The sequence below is a fragment of the Athene cunicularia genome (genome assembly GCF_003259725.1).
Source record: "Athene cunicularia isolate RWA chromosome 1 unlocalized genomic scaffold, athCun1 chr1_part1, whole genome shotgun sequence".
In the NCBI taxonomy this organism is placed as follows: Eukaryota; Metazoa; Chordata; class Aves; order Strigiformes; family Strigidae; genus Athene; species Athene cunicularia.
Window position 1 is genome coordinate 98,779,752 of NW_020799091.1, and position 17,186 is coordinate 98,796,937.

Here is a 17,186-nt window from a genome sequence, read left to right on the forward strand (position 1 = left end):
CTCATATTGTCAGACAAGCACCAGGGCAGGCGGCGGCGGGGACCCGCGGCCTGACCCTGCCCGGCGCCGTGCAAGGCCCACGGCCTCCGCCGCCGCGCTCAAGGGTGGAGGGGGCTGCGTGTGCCTTTATGGCGTGCGGTTGATATGAGACAGTCTTGCCATTAAGTGGTTAAAGTTCCCCAGCGTTCTCTGCCTACATCCAGCGTAACACCACCCCGTGGTTAAGCCTAACCGCATACCTTTAACCGGTGTTATTGATTACACGGTATAATGATTCGAAAACCTGGAGGTGATGCCGGGGAGCCGCATTCCTCCCAAATGATCACTATTTTAATCGAACAACTGCTTTTAAATAATTCACTAGGCAGGGACCTGTTTTTTGTTTTGGTTTTTTGTTTGTTTTTTTTTTTTAAGAGGTTCAGCACTACTGCAGTTAAAAGCACCATCAATTAGAGGAGTATTTCACGTCTCCCGAACGGAGTCAAAACACTCCTTCTTAAACTCTTCTGGGAGAAAATAATGTTTTTTAAGTACACAACTGGGCAGTCAGCTGATTAGGAACGGCAGGACTGTCAACGGAGGAAACCATGCAGAGTTGGGGTACTTAAAGCATCTTTAATTAATATTGATAAAGGTGGTGTTTGGCTGCCTGAAGGCTTCCTGAGCAAAGCTTACATTACTGCCATCAGATTTCCGACGAAAGGAAAGAGACAAGTACAGCGAGATTATCTTGCATTCAGAGCACTAGGTAAGGGCTGGGTAGCTTTGATTTCCAGGTAAGCTTGGATGAATCACTTGGTTTCGCTGTAGTTCAGCTCTTCCTCATCCGAAACGAGAGATTTCTCCCTTTCTCTTAGTGCTGTAGAGCCTGCTCTTATCAATTCTAAGCTTTCAGGGCAAAGATCCTCCTTTTGCAGGCAGGTACAGTAATAAAACGGGCCAGAAGCTCAGTCAAAGCCTTTTAACAGTGACACAAATGACAAGAGCTAGAAAGGAGCATAAACAAAGGATGGGGGGAAAAAAAGCAAATGCTGAAAAGCTGACTGGTTGGTTGTTTGTTGAAATAAGATGGCCTGAATGGCAGAGGATTAAAGTCATTCCATTGTAAACTGAACCAGTTTTCTCCGCACTTAAGATATCTGACCTCTTTTTGAACCCTTCTGGGAAAGATGACTCAAGTCTCTCAGTTGAGCAGCGCTGTTCTACCAAAACCCTCCACTCCACAAGCTTGGCTTTGGGATTTCCCCAGTGCCAGGCCTGTGCTGAGACACAGATCCTTCAATAACAGTGTGTGAAGCCAGTAGAGGAATTTTGGTCATACACTGCGTGACTTGGGGAGCATTTCTGGTGGCAGGTAGCCAAGCAGGTAGCTGGGAGAGCCACTGGCAGTTTCTAACTATGCAACTTAAATAGCAAAATGGCATGTCCAGAAAGCGGGTTCATTTTAGTGGCATCTCTAATTCATGTACTAATGAGACTTTGATTTACAGAGGAAACTTGGATATTTTAAAGAGCAACTCAAAACATGAATTCTGAAGCAGGGTTTCACTCTACCCTTGCATTGAAAGACAGGTACTTACTGCAATTGTTAGAGAAATCCCACAATCAGTCGTGTTTTCCCTTTGCCAAATCAGATAGGAAATTTTTGCTGGCTTTTGGTTTTGCTCTAGTGATCTCTCTCTTACCTTGAACTTCCTATTAAGTCAAAGCCCAAGAAATTACTCTCTTACAGTCTAGCAGGTTGTTAGGAGGGAAGTCAAAATGACCGGTTGTGCCTTCATGAAGAAAGGTTAATGAAATATGTGGTTTTCACTATCAGTGGATGAGGGATGACTTCTTAAAACTTAAGATGAAGAGAGAGATGAGAGAACTGAGAATAAATAGTAATTTAATGAAGACAGAGATAAGAGAGAAATGGAGTCAATGCAATATCTGATCAATCAGCTCCAAAAGAAAAAAATATTAATTAACCCAGGAAATCTGTAGAACATACAGGAGTTCAGAGATAATGAGCCTAGGAAGCAAAAAGAAAAGTTAATGTCAAATCAGAAAACAAGGGATAAATTATTTTTTCTTCTGATCCCTTTCCCTCACTAAAAGCTCTCAACATGGAAAAGTGAAAGGTATCAAGTGAAGCTAGAAGGAAATACATTTCAGAGGCGAAACAGCTCCATCTGTCACTGCAAGTTGCAGGCTCTTAAAATCACTGATAAATCTTACATGTAGAAAAAAAGAAAATTCATTATGGCACATAACTGCAATAGATTGACATAATTAAGTAGTTTTGGGTGTATCTCACTAATGCAAACTATTTACTACTCTAAACCCACAGCCTTGCCAGTTATTATATATGGATGCTTGGTTTCACCCTTGTAAAACTGAAACCAACTCATCCATAGGAAGATAACTCACCAGTATCAAGGCAATCATTTTACTGCAGCCAAATTTCTGGCACAGAATCTTCAAAAAAATTTAAATCCACAAGAGCTAAGCATTTTCTCCAAAAATAACACATAGCTGGAGATGAAATGAAGACATTGTAAGAGTCAGGGACACCTCATACATCAGGTAGTGATCAGTAGGTGTACAATTTTGGAACCACAGAGGTTTAAGAGGTAAATCAACCACCTTCCTTGTGTTCCTCCTTTACCTCTCTTTCTGGGAACCTCATGAAAAGAACTATGGCTAACTCAGTTAAGAAACTAAAAAAAGGAAGAAAATAAAAAAGAATCTCCCCTCCCCTCCAATTTGTGAACGACCAAAAATTTTTAACAGGCACTGGAATTCATCTATGATATTTACTCTGCCGATGTTTTGGTTAGTATGAACTTACAGATGTTTGCAAGAGCTGTCATTAATGTGCAAGAAACAACACAAATATACTGAGAACAGGAAACAATAGTAAACACACACAATTTCTTGTGCCCACTCCAAACTATACTTCAGCAATCCTTAAACAAATTTAAAACTTACTTCGACAAAAGCTAGCTCTTCAAAGTCTTACCTCTCTACTTCCAACTCATGGTGCTTGCTGCTATATTTTTTACTCTTTCTCCTGGAAAATAAATGTATTTGAGTTGTTTGATACTGGCCTAACATGGGGAAAAAAAATCTCACAGGAAAACTACTGTATTGGTCTGTTCAGACACAAAGCCTTTCCCTGCAAAATTTGCTGTGGTAGCTCTACTAACTTGTCGGAGAAATCTGGAATGATCTGGACTCTCATCTGCAAACCGGGTCCTTTTGGAGGTTGATGGAAGGGTGTGAAATGGCTCAAACAAATGTATTTCTGGCAATCATCGGTTAAGACTAAACTGTGATACATGAAAGCTTTGCTTTTGTTTTACTTCATTTGTTTCAAAGCTTTGCTTTCCCAAGGACTCCTTAACTGTTTCCCTAGACCTTTTTAGATCTCCCTATGTAAATCACTGATAGCAGACTCAAAACCTTCAATGGACACTTGGGCAACTCCTAGAATGGGCAAACTAAGATAAGGGGGACTCGAACAAAAGGACACAGAGATACTATCTAAGGAGGATGGTCTTGCTGATTTAGAAAGAAGACACCTGCACTTTACTTCACAGCAGATGCTTTGGAAAGAAGGTCAACTAGCGAACACCATGAAGAAGACTACTTCTCTCCACCACTGAAGACCCTCACGCTATTTTTACTACGCATACTCGGACTATGTAAACGAATTCTGGGAACTAATTGTCATAAGACACCCCTTTCCAGGAAATCTAATCAATATGATTTGTGTGTACTTAAATTAATGTCCCTGGCTAGTTCTTGGGAGCCCTTATGATGGAGAATCCCCAGGGCGACGCCAGCGCTGCTAATAACAAATACCTACTTAACAGTTATATTGGATTCTCACTGTTGAGTGAATTTTTTTGTTTCAGGTGTTTAGGCTTGTAAAGGTGCAACTCCTTTCTCTTAGAAGTTCCACTCCCTCTGGGACTTCCAGTGACTAAAATGTTCTGGTCCTCAACACCTGACAGACTAAGCCTTCTGCAGCCCACTTTATTCACAAGGGGTTTGTAATGCGAAACATCGTTGCATATCAAATGGATGAAGATATCAAGCTCTTTATCTTCCCATGCTCTTATTCCTAACCTGCAAAGACAGAGGTGCTACCATCAAATAGTTAAAAAGTTAAACAAATCACAAGATTTAAAAAATGCTCCTAATATCTTAATATTAGATGAAAAGATTTTTTTGCTTTCAGATATCCCATATACCCTCTGTTTCTGAATGTATGAGAGAGCGAATAAGTATTTTATCTACTCACAGATGCATGGAAAGAGGTGATTTGGGGTGCTGCTAAACAGCTGAGAAATATCTGTTAATTCTCTTTCCATTGTCCCTTGACACAGCCACCTAAGTCTTGATTCCCGTCTTCCCTGTCAGTCATTCTTTAGCACCCATACCTGCTCTGCTCTCCTAACTGTGTTTATGCTCCTCCAGCTGCTGCAGGATCCATTCCTGATGCTTCCTCTTGAAAAAGGTGAAACAGAAAAGGAGAACAGAACCCAAAACTGGGAAAGAGGACCCAGGAAAACAACTGGGACAAAAAGCGTACACAAATTGCTGCACAACCAGCCAGCATCATGGTGTTTGGGCTGCAGCAATGCTTGTGCTCAGAAGGAAATGCTGGGACTTTACCCTGCAAGGAGACATGAGCACCCACAGCTACCAGGAGTGCCTGGACCCTTCTCTGGCCTCAGAGAGCATCAGAAATGCTTGATTTTGCATGTGACCCTGCAGACTTGGTATTCTGGTGACTCTGGCAGCGGTGGCCTGGTGAGACTCATGGTAAGGCAGGCATGTGGGGACAGGTTTTCCAGGCCAGCACCTCGAGGAGTCTGATTTCTCACCAGCCTTTTGCTGAGCCTGATATTCTTCATCATCTCTCAGGAATCAGCAACTCCAGCAGTAAGACAGATGTGCACTAGTTTGGGAATTCATTAGCTCAGAGTCACCATGGAGGAAGGCTCTGCTGCTGACTGAAGGGAATTCCCACAGTGTTACACAACCAGAAAATGTCTGAGTCATGTGGAGTGAGGTTTTAAAGATCAGCCCTCTCATCAGGGGAAAAAATGTTACTTTATTTCTCTGAGCTGTTCTGACATGAATTTATGAAGTGAGATATATATATATATATATCACTTTATGTATAAAAAAAAACCCATATGACAGTGGGAGCTTGGCCCCACTAAACTCTCTGCAGGTTGTCTTCTTCCACTCACAGGCATGCATGCTGTGCTCATATGAGGCCCAGGTTATACTGTTTGTGCCTGTCAAAAGGAGAGAAGATGAAGAGATCATAAAGAAAAGAGGAAACACCTCCCTCCCTTGATCTTGTTTGCATATTCTGAATTAGAGCATTATTTAGGATGTTTACTGGTGAATAGGCTAGAAACTTACTAGAACAGGCTTTCCAAAAGGGCAATGGATTTGAGCCCAATGTGGTGTGTGCATTTCAGCATGCTGTGGTGCTTAAATTAAAAAAAAAAAAAGTTTTAGTGATTCATTTACAGTAACTGTCTGATGAAATACAGTCTCCTAGAAACAGAGAGGAAGTATAATCAGTTAGTCATGGCGTGTCTACTTAGAGCAGCTTACATAAGCAGCAGAAACAGAGATGTGCTTATGTGGATAGATAAACACCCCGTATCTGCTATAGATAAACTTGTCTTCAACATCATTATTGCTAAGACAAGGCATATCTTGATGTCTGAAATTGATCATTCATTTAAGATGCCTGGGCATGTTGTTGATAGTTGTAAATAGTTGTATTAACAAAAAGATTACAGTGACAGAAAAAAACAAGTTCCTCAAATATTGACATTTAGATGCAGAATTGTTTGGAAGATACAATTTTTGGTGTGGGAATTTTCAAGGCAACCGGGTAGGAGGTTAAAACAGATTAATTCCATAAGCCACTCTTCTTTGAAGAATGCACCCTACAGCACATTACCCAATCAAGTATTATTTCTGGTAGTGGAAGGCTTGCAGCACTGGGAGATGAATTACAAAAGCACCCCGAGAAAACATGAGTGTCCCAAAACAGCTGCATGTAAATAACTCTTCTTTCTCCTTTGAGTTCTTGTCTAAGATATACGTTATATTGTGGGGAAATACAGGCAGCAACCACATTAAAATGCCTGAGAGAGTATCCCTGGCTTCCTACCTGAACAAAAGCCAAGCTGACCATACAGTCACTTCCACTGTAAAGAGGAGGCTGCGTCCCCTCCCTGGCTCATGGCACTGGTCTGGCCTGCTGCCCTGGCTGATCTGACACAACTCTTCTTGGGGATCGTTGAACTGATGCATCATGTTGTTATTAGATCTAACAAAAGGGAGTGAGGAAGGAGTTGGGAGCTGAAGACTTGAGGCTGGGGTAAAAGAGAAGCAACATTCATCCAGTCTGACAGCTGTAAAATCAGCCATTCTGTAAAGTCAAATGTCAACCTGCAGGACTGCCCTACCCCTAGCAACATCCCTCTGATGCCTGAACTAGACCCTAATGCTTGCTGAAAAGCACAAGTGGAGATCTATGACATGACCTTCTGAATCTCAGCTGATACTGGAATTTCAAATGGATGTTGCCAACACCACTCAGGCTCTTGAACAAAATCCTAATCAGACTTTGAGGCCGTGTTTTGGCTCCCTCAAAAGTTTTCAAAAGCAGCTTTTCACTGGGACATCCTCCTCTGGGAGCAGACTAGGCTGGTTAAATCACCTTGCCTTCAGGCTGTGACAAAGTAGCAAGCCTAAAGCAAGAGAAGGCTCAAAAGTAGAGCTTTGAATTTCATAAGACTTCAGAATGTATGGATTCACTCAAACCAGATGATTACATTCTGGTGCCACCTTAGGTTCTGATTGAAATTTTATCTCAGATAATTAGTTATCTAAAAAAAAAAAACCAAACCCAAACCCAAACTAACAAGGTTTGGTTTTAGGGCCTGAATCTCTCCCACCTATCTAATTGAAGTAAATGCTACCAAGAAGTCAGACATCATAAATAAACAAAGGTGAAAGCAAACTGCTCGAAGTGTTTTCTCTTACAACATGACTAAGACTGTGCAGATGCTAGTTGCTATTGCATTGCTTCTCTTTCCTTATATGTTTTGATTATTTTTAGCCTTGTATTAAGTAACAGGAAACTATTTGCTTCTGTCGGGTTTGCTTTATTTGTTGTTGGTTGTGGTTTGTTTTTTTTTTTTCCCCTCATAGTTTATTGAGCTCTGGTGAAACTAGCTCTGGCACAAGACAAAGGATGAAACTGTGGTTTGGGGACCTGTGAAGGCAGCAAGTATGTTGGCTTAGGGTGCTGTGAAATGACAGCTTGTGTTTAAATTCTGTTAAGAAACTGGTTCCTTCACAGGAAGAATCTAGACAGGCCTTGCAAAAACCACCTTGTAGTTGAATGGAACTAAATGGAATGGGGAATGAAAAGGTAAAGAAGCTGTCAAAGGAATTCTGTTTACTTCATACAAAAGAATGAGAGTTTTCCCAGGTTCCAAATTGCAACCTGAAGGTGAGAGAAGCAGGACTGCAGATAAGGACATAATTGAACTTCAGTCTGTGAATGTCAGCTATTTTGCTTTATAGGCTTTTCTGGGGGACAGTTGCTTGCTGTTAAGCAAATTATTTTTGGAGGAAGGGGAGAATTGCATGATAGTATTTGTCTAAGCCTTCCAGCATCCAAATGATAAGGTACAAGCTAAGATTCAGGCAAAGAATTTGGCCTGACAAATTGACAGATGGTCTGGAAGCAAAGACAGACCTAGTTTTTCACAGAGAGCCTTATGAGATCCTGATACCAAAACTATGTGGGCCCTACAGGCACCCACAGAGCCCACTCCTGTCCTGACTTAACCTCATTTGATGACAAAAGACCTGGGGAGAATTCACATCTTGGCTTTTTCAAATCAGACTGCTGAACGCAGGCAGAGACCAGTTTGTAATTTTTATTGACCTCTGAGGCCTTGGTCTTTAGTTGTCTATAGCTGTCAAATGTGCTTTAAAACAAATGTTTTCTGAATGTCCAATTTATCAGGGAAAAATTCTCTCAAGTCCATCAATGAAGCTCAGTCTCTGGGTGCTAAATAGATCTAAAAGCTGACTATGGCTATACTAGTTTGCATGGTTAAGGGCATCACACTCCACTTTGCTGTCTGTGTAACATGGTGATATATTATGTATCGTTCCCTAAATATGATGCCCTGTGATATGGGGAAGAAATATTTGGCAGGTTTTAACTTGCAGGCACTCTACAGCATAGAAGTGTCTTCTAAAGCCTAGGGGGGTCAAGCACTCAGTCTCTCAAGGTGTATTCTCAAGGAAACAAGGCAGCTACGTGACTGGCAAACTGAGGAGTGGGAAGGGAGTGAAACAAAGACCAGGACTTTCGAGATAACATTTTCTGAGGTGAGGAATCTCTGAGTCAGTCATCCCATTCAGCTGTTCCCCTTTTGCCTGAACTGAGTGCTTAGTGTTCAATTTTCCAAAGACTCTTGTGCATTTGTGGAAAGACAAATAGAAGGATTTGACTCTAAATTAGGAAGGGTTTGGGACTACTGTGAAGCAAAGATACTTCTGATACTAAACTTAGATGTGATGACAAAATATGCAGCTTGAAGACTGAGAGATGAGAATTAATCTCTTTACTGAAAGGGGTTACAGATACTAAAATAACTGTACCAAATATTAAAATATGTAGATAAAAGCACTTAATTGCTTTTAAGAGATCTAAAGTAAGCTTCAAACCACCACTCCTTCAGGAAGTAACCAGGAAATAGTGACTGTTACACTTCTTTCTCTGAAGGTGAATAGGAACTGAATCCGTCACTCTCAGACTGAGCAATGTGATTTAGGAGAATCTCCTCAAACAGGAGATTGTGTAAAGTTCCTGAAAAAGAACTAGGCCAGATAGGTATGGAAATGGTAATGCTTTCAGTTAGTTCTAGATATCATAACGAAATGCCATCTATTTGTCCAACTTTATAGTCTGCCAAGTGTGATTAGTCATTCACTGCAACATCCTTTGGGGACTCTAAAGGGGAACTGGTGACTAAAGCTGGGAAAACTATTAATTTCTGTCCTTTAGGTTACTCTCAAAAGTTCTTTCGAGCCAAGGGCTGCAGTGAAAATGTGGCTGAACTAATTTGATGCATCAGTGAAAACTCTGCCTACATCTCTGCCTACATCTATGAGAAAGTTTTTGCAAAAGAGCAGATACACCTTATGGGCAAAAAGTGGTTTTCTTCCTAGAGGTAGGTTTCAAGATCTTAAAAGTTTTCTGGAAAAAACTTAGTTGAACAAAACACAATTCTAATTGCTAATTATTTTCTGCAAATAGTAAGTCCTCAGCACTTAAAACCAGAAATTTGTGGCCAAGAATATCTCTGAAGGACAGCTGAATCAGCAGTTGATCTAGAGGGAAGCTGAAGGCACTGGGAGAACCTAGCCTTCTGCCAAAGATGTATCCAGAGCTCTAGTACCTGGTACAGACTTCGTAGTTTCTCTGCAATGTAAACAGATTGATCCTGTGACCAGAGAAAGGGCACTGCTTTATGTGTAGGCAAGGGCATTCCTTTATGGCCTCTGACACAGGGACAAGGAGCATTACTTGAGCCATTTGCCTTTAATCGTGCATAGCAGATAGGAGATCACAGCTGTAGATATAACACAAAAGGACCTGGAGCTCTGGTGACCCTCTCCTGTGGTCACTGTAGGCAGAGAGATAATGGAGCAAAAGGGAGGGAACTATCAGAGATCTCATGCTGTTTTGGGGTAGGTGAGATGTGGTTTTCTGATACTCTGAGGCCATCCCAGAGAATAAAGGAGGTCTCCTTGCTGTTTTCTGGAGATAGCACCACAGAAACCTTAGTCTTGACTGTTAGTTGCTACCATCATCGCTTGCACACTCAGCCTTTAGTTGAAAAGCCAGGATGGTAATACCAACACATGCTCTATGTTCTTTGTCAAAGCAGTAAAGGTAATGGCAGTGGCTCTGCAGGAGAGGAGACCCTTCCACTGCAAGAAACATGACTACAGGCAGCCAGGGCAGTATATGGAACCCATGCAGAAAAATCAATATGAAGAGAAGGTGGGGGATGAGGGGAATCTGGTCATATCAGCAAAGTGAATAAGCTTTTAGGAGGTCAACAAGGGCCTTACAAAAAAAAATAAGGCAGCTTGCTAAGAAGGCGTGAAAGGAAATTTGTTATGACTCAGCCAAGAAATTCAGAACTGAGAGGAGTTGCACACTGCTCCTTTGATAAACATATAGGGCATGTATGGACAGGAATGACTGATGCAGCTGGGGTAAAGAATAGTCTAGCCAGTACAGCATGTACGTGTAGGCTGCTTATTGTGGCTGCAAATGTAGGTTTGTATTTGAAGGAGAATTTTGGTTGTATCCCATTAATATATTTACAATCTTAATGCCAGCACAAGGTAAAATAGAAAAAAAAGAAGAGCAGGGCCCTAGTCCTGCAGACTGATCTAGGGCAAAAAAATTAGATGTTTTCTGGGTCTTCATTTGTGAGAAGAGGGCCTGTAAACTCAAAGGAGGAAACTAGCTCTTAAAAACTTTCAGTGGAAAACATGCTCAAGAGGAAGGCAGATACACCAGTGTATGTATACAGGTACATACACCACACACACTTATTGAGAAGTGATGATTTAAGAAAAATCTTTCTGAGCTCCTGGAAAGATTTAAAAGTTTTAAAAGTATCATCATTCCCATAAGGGAAAGACACAAAGCTGCTAACATCTTTTAGATTTTTCGGCTTTACAACTATGAACTTTCTTGTCTGTGTTTTATTTCAACACAAAGAGATAAGAAACTATGTACTATGATCTTTATCATATGTGGGAAGGAAGAAACATGCTATCATACACAGCTACAAAATCCCCCTTTTCTTTTTCCCTTCTGGCCTTTCAAAAAAACCTCTCAAGTTACATAAGAACACAGGGCTGGGGACATACAGGTTTGACAGTGGGGCTGACTGGAGGGTAACACCTTGGATCCTACTAGGGCTCAAACAAAAGTAGTTCACCCAACAGGAGTTTTTCTGGCAAGTTTATGCATACATCTTACATGCACTGTAAAAGATCTTTTGACTCAAAATGCCAATGGGCACCTTTCTTGGGATATCAAACAGGTTCTTACAGCTAGACTTTTTCCAGGATTGCTTATATGACAACCTCCCTCAAATTTAGTTGCTCAGTGTGTTTTTGTTTTGCATATTATGAAATGAATCATCTTCTCAGTGTAAGGTTATGTGGAAGGAGAGTGTCTGCTCCTTTAAGGGTATCTGATCCAGGAGCTATTCCAGAAAGGTTATCTGATCAGGGACCTTGTCAATTAGGAAAAGGAGAAAAAGAGGGAAAACAGAAACAAAGTATATGGAGACACAGACTAGAAATTACAGGCACCCCTCCCAAGACTGGGAAGTCCCAGCCTGGAGTTTGCACCTGATTAAGACTGTGAACCAGGGGGAATCCCACACACCCGCTGGGAGTTGTTCAAACCCATGAGAGGACATGCAGAGGGAAGGGGAAGCAGAAAGAAACAAAGAGGGGAGGTAGACAAAAGTGAGTATAAAAAGGGCAGGTTGCATGTAAAACAGGGCCAGTCCATACACTTGTTTGGCTGACACTGCAGTCTGTCCTATCTTCTTGTATGTTATTATTAATTTTTTTCTTAACTGTTTATTTCTCTGTGTAATCTCACTCCTTATCCCGTGTGTATGTGTGTGGCAAGGATGAAGTGCCAGCTACTGGTGAAAGTGGATTTGGCACCAGCTCCTGGAGTCAGAGCTGGGCTGTGGTGTCAGCTACTGGAGTAGGGGTTTTTAACCTCCAGCCATAGGGGCAGGAATGGTGTGTGTCCTGAAAACCACCTCCCTTGGGGGGACAGGCAAGAGCTACACGCTCAGCACAGGCAGTACCAGATGAAGAGGAGGAAGAGGACTTGGCTGCCTACACTTTATGAGAGTCCTGTACGTGAGTGCACCTTGTCTGTGGCAGTCTGTGTAACCAGCTGTGTCAGTGTCCCGTGTCTGTGCCCCTGGGACACGTGCTCAGCTTTGCTACTGGTTGAACCTGCAAACTGGAGACTGGCAGTCACGTCCCTCAGCCTGGGCAGAAACCCTGGGTCACTGGGCCGGGCAGGAGGGAGTTCTGGGACAGAGCTGCTGGAGGAGGGTAAAAAAAGGGCAGAAATTTGCAAAGTTAACAGTGAACTACACACATTAATACTATATTATTAAAGAATACAGAAATTTTGTTTCCTTTGTCATATGCCTTGTTGTTGTCCCAAATCTGGGTTATTCCACCCAGTGTGCAATAAACCAATCAAGACACTGAGCTATTTACTAGTATACAGAGTAGGGCGCTAGACATCTAATACAGTCAGGACAACAAACGATTACCAAACAGGGTTTATATGCTTTCTCAGAGTAAGAGACTTGTGGATTGATTGATTAGAAAGTGCAGTGTATTCAAAGATAAGGTATATAATTACAGCGCATGCATTACTTCATTATAATATAATTTATATATTACTTGTAAATATTTATATTTGTAAAATGATTGGGATTTTCACTTGTAAAAGGGGTTAGTTTGTACAAGGTCTTGGTTTTGGTTCAAATAACTATTATTTACGCCTCATTTTAATTGCCTCTGCATAGCTGAGTTAGCATCCTGCCATGTATTCATCTCTCAAGGCTAAGCCTAACAGCATCCTGCAATATATCCCTGTTCCTGATTAGATGTTCCTCCTGGTTATAATGTTTCACCTGACTCAATGTCCCTCCCTCCTAATTCTCAGAGACTTCACATAACATTGTGGCACACTGCAAAGCCTTTCACAAACCATACCTGGAAGTGTTTTTGGAAAGGGACTTCTTTCTCTAAGTTTTACTGTGTTACTAGAACATGCTACACTGGGTTTTCTGTAGAAATGATCATCAGAACACGCTCCACTCCCTCAAAAACCCAGGGAAATGACAGTGCTGAAACAAAAGGCCTGAGAAGAGTTTCTAATTATCGGCTAATATGGATATACATATAAATCAGTCTAACCTAGTTTAAGTGTGCAATTGCATGCTAGAGGGAATTAATTTTGGACATTTATTTCAAGAAGAGTTAATATCAGAGTCCTCAGCAGATATCCTCAAAAAAACAATGCTGGAGGATCCATGAATGAGTCAAAAGTCTTCTGAGTCTGTATACAAGCTGGCAACACATGCCTAAGCAGTCACATGATGCTCAAATAATTGACAAACAGCTGTGACCTTCTCTCCATTTGATATTGTAGAATAAGAACCTTTTTGTCATTGATACTTATGATACTTATGTGCAGATCACAGAGATGATTGCCATACATAACGTACAGGTTTCTTTCAGAAGTCATTAGCTAAAAAGAAGTGGTTTTAAATAAAATTTTACATTTATATACTGACTTTGAATCTCATTTGAAAACAGGAGAGAAAAATTTTAAAAAGAATCACTATTCTGATGTAATTTACATCAACAGCTTTTGCATTATTACACAACCAGTCAGTTACAAATACATATATGGATTATAGGCAAGGATCTAAGGATAAGGTCATTCTGGCTAAATAGTTTGGATATTTTAATTTCAGTCTCCTTTTAAGAGACTGTTTAATGAATCTTAAAAAAAAAAAAACAACCAAAAAAAAAAAAACAACAAAAAACCACCAGTATTTTTACAAGGCTGTTTGAATATGGCCCCTGTCCTTGTCCCATTTTATTCTCCGGGGAGGATTTTTGATGTGCTGTTACAAGACCAGCAGAGGGAGCTCAAAACATTAGATACGAACACCGCTTCTAGAAAGCTTTGCCAGGAAAAAAAATCCTCACTTTCACGTGATTAGATAACAATACTTTGGAGATTTAGTAAATAAATGACACTCAAAAAAGAAAAGGGAATGTAGTTACTGGAAGCTAAGCAAAGATGTCACTGACACCATTTTCTTTTTGAATATGCTTTGCCTTTGCTGCCTTTGGAAAAAGGCATCAGCAAGACAACAGAACTGGATCTGGTACTAATTATTTCTGTGATGCCAGAAACTGCACCAAAAAAGACAACTAGTTAAAAGTAAAAAATTTTAAAAATTTTGTGTCTCCATTACAAAATGTTGGTACATGGTCAATCAGAAGTTTCTTTGATTCTGTGCCATTCCCTGTCAGATTAGCTAGATCATATATTGCTTATGTGGTGGTAGCTTCCACTAATTATAATAATTTTGCACTTACTAACAGATGCTTCGATGAACATTTTGGTGCCATCAGTTCAACATCACTGAATAAATTACCACAGTTTGTACCTAGCTATATTAAAAATAGGATTTCCTGGTATTACAGTTGTTTTATTTGCACAGCAAACAAGTCAACAGTTGCTGTTCAATGATTTCAAGATGTTTTGGATGCTGTTGTGGTATCAAGATACTTTGACCATACAAATTTTTCTAGTGTAAAGTTTGTCAGAATATTTTCCAAGAGGACAAATTATTTGTCCTGACTGCCCACACTGTCATGTTGGTTTTTTGAATGGGATATTAGATACCTAGGAAATATCATCTGTGATGAAAACAAGAATTTACTAAGATCACCACTACTGTAATGTAATTGGAAAGCCTTCCTCACTGTGATTGGTGAAATTCACTTGCCAGCTAGCTGCAATATTAGACAAGCAGGCAATATAAAAAAAAAAAAAAAAAAAAAAAAAGTTCTACAAAGACCAACTACATTTTCTATTGGTTTGCCTGCATTTATTATATACTACATGTGCCTCCCCAGTTCTGCAATGGAAATGCCTGCAGTAAATAAAGGATTGATGGTCTAGGAAAAGATCTCTTGCTGGAAAACTTGCAGGCAATCTTGCTTACATTTCTAGAAATTTACTTAAAATACTCAGTATGGAATCAATCACTTAATCTGAACTTTCAAAGACTTGCTTATCTGGTCACAGACAGCAATGGCAAATGAGACATTTGTCAAAAAGTGGCACTTCTGATACCTTGGGATTCTTAAAGCATAACACTGCACTTTTAGTTGGGTGCTACTGACAGGGAAATTTGGGATATAGATGGACAGTTTAGAAATGCAAGTTAAGCATCATAGAACTTTCATTTTATTGATGACTATCAGCCTGAAACAAGAACCATCATTTTCCTTAAAAAATTAGCAAACTATTATCTTAGTGCCATAAGCCTATGTGTCAGAAATTCTTCAAGCTTACCTGCAACCCTAACAAACTGTGATTGTCAGGACGACTGACATGGTTGGTATTCCTCTAGCTTAACTGAGACTGATTATCAACAACCTCATGGATTGAAATTTACTGCAATTATACTTTTAATGGGGCCTTGACAGAATAGCTGGGGAAAAAAAAAAAAAAAAAAAAAAAAAAGGAAAAAAAGTGTCTTAGTTCACTTCTTAAATGTTTTGCAATACTGTCCAAAAAGAGAGAATCACAGTATCACAGAAGGGTTGAGGTTGGAAGGCACCTCTGAAGGGCATCCAGTCCAACCCCTCCTGCTCAAGCAGGGCCACCTACAGCAGGTTGCCCAGGAGCCTGTCAAGGCAGCTTTTGAATATCTCCAGGGATGGAGACTCCACAGTCTCTCTGGGCAACCTGTGCCAGTGCTCGGTCACCCTCACAGGAAAAGTGTTTCCTGACATTCAGAGGGAACCTCCCGTGTGTGTTTGTGCCCATTGCCTCTGGTCCTGTCACTGGGCAGCACTGAGCAGAGCCTGGCTCTGTCCTCTTTGCACCCTCCCTGCAGGTATTTATAGACATTGATAAGATCCCCCTGAGCCTTCTCTTCTCCAGGCTGAGCAGTCCCAGCTCGCCCAGACTTCCCTCATATGTGAGGTGCTCCAGTCCCTTCACCATCTTCGTGGCCCTTCATGGAGCTCTCTCCAGTATGTCCCTGTCTCTCTTGCACTGGGGAGCCCAGAACTGGACATGGTGCTCCAGGTGTGGTCTCACCAGTGCTGAGTAAATGTAGATCATTAGTCATTAATCCCTAAGAAAGGCCCCATGACTTACCTGTAAGCCCAATATACCTCAACTTACCTACATTTCTTCATTTAGAGCAAATGCTCCACTGCCAGGTACTACCGTACCTATGTATTTCATCTTAACTGAAAATCATCACTGGCACGCATTCAAAAAAATACTTGTAGTGACAGGAAGAACAGAGCATAGCCATGTACCACAATTCCTCCTCTGCAGATCTCCTCTGCTTCCCCCTACCCAAAAGGCACTGAATTCCTAGTAAAGTGAGAAATAATCCTACTGTCATGCATCTTCAGATTTTTTTTCTTTGAAATAAATTCCCAATGCCAAACAGCAGTACATAACACTTATAAACATGCCAAATACCTCAGTAAAAAGTACAGTCAACTACGCTGCACAATTATCATTCAGTAAAGCGTCCCTACAAAAATGATCCAATATCCCATAAAGATTTACCACCAAAAGTGTTCTCTACTGACTGTATTTTCATCTGTACATTCTTACCCAGGTTTCATCATCAAGCACAGGATTCTGAAATAATATATATAAAAACAATCCTAACAACAAAATCCATTCCAAAAGCAGAAGTCATGGGAAAGTCACAGCATCTGTGATCCAGTATGCAAAATCACTACCAGATGTTGGTTTCCTTTCAACTAACAATCCCATGACAGGAAACTTCTGCTTCATCGCTCCTCCACACACCAAGTCTTAAAGCTGATTATATTACACACATTCCACAACACCAACATTGGTTAAGTGCTTCTAGTTTCAAAAACATTGGGTTTAGCTTCCTTGTGATTTTTATCATCAGTACTGACAAATCCAACTCTACATTTTCCAGTTGAAAGTATTCAATTATTAATAGGGCTGTATCTAATCAGTATGTATCTGTATCACTAATTTCAGTGAAGAAAGGCAAATATAGTTCCTCCTCAGACTTCTTCCATACCACATAATAAAGCTCAGCTTTCTATTGTTAGAAATATTTTGAAGGAGGAAAAAAAAAAAACCACTTCAAGGGTCTTATTCTTTAGAAAGACTTTGGAAATTGAAAAAAAAAAGACATTTAAACAAAGTTCTTTTATGCACTATAATAAACTGCTCTTAGAAGGTGAAC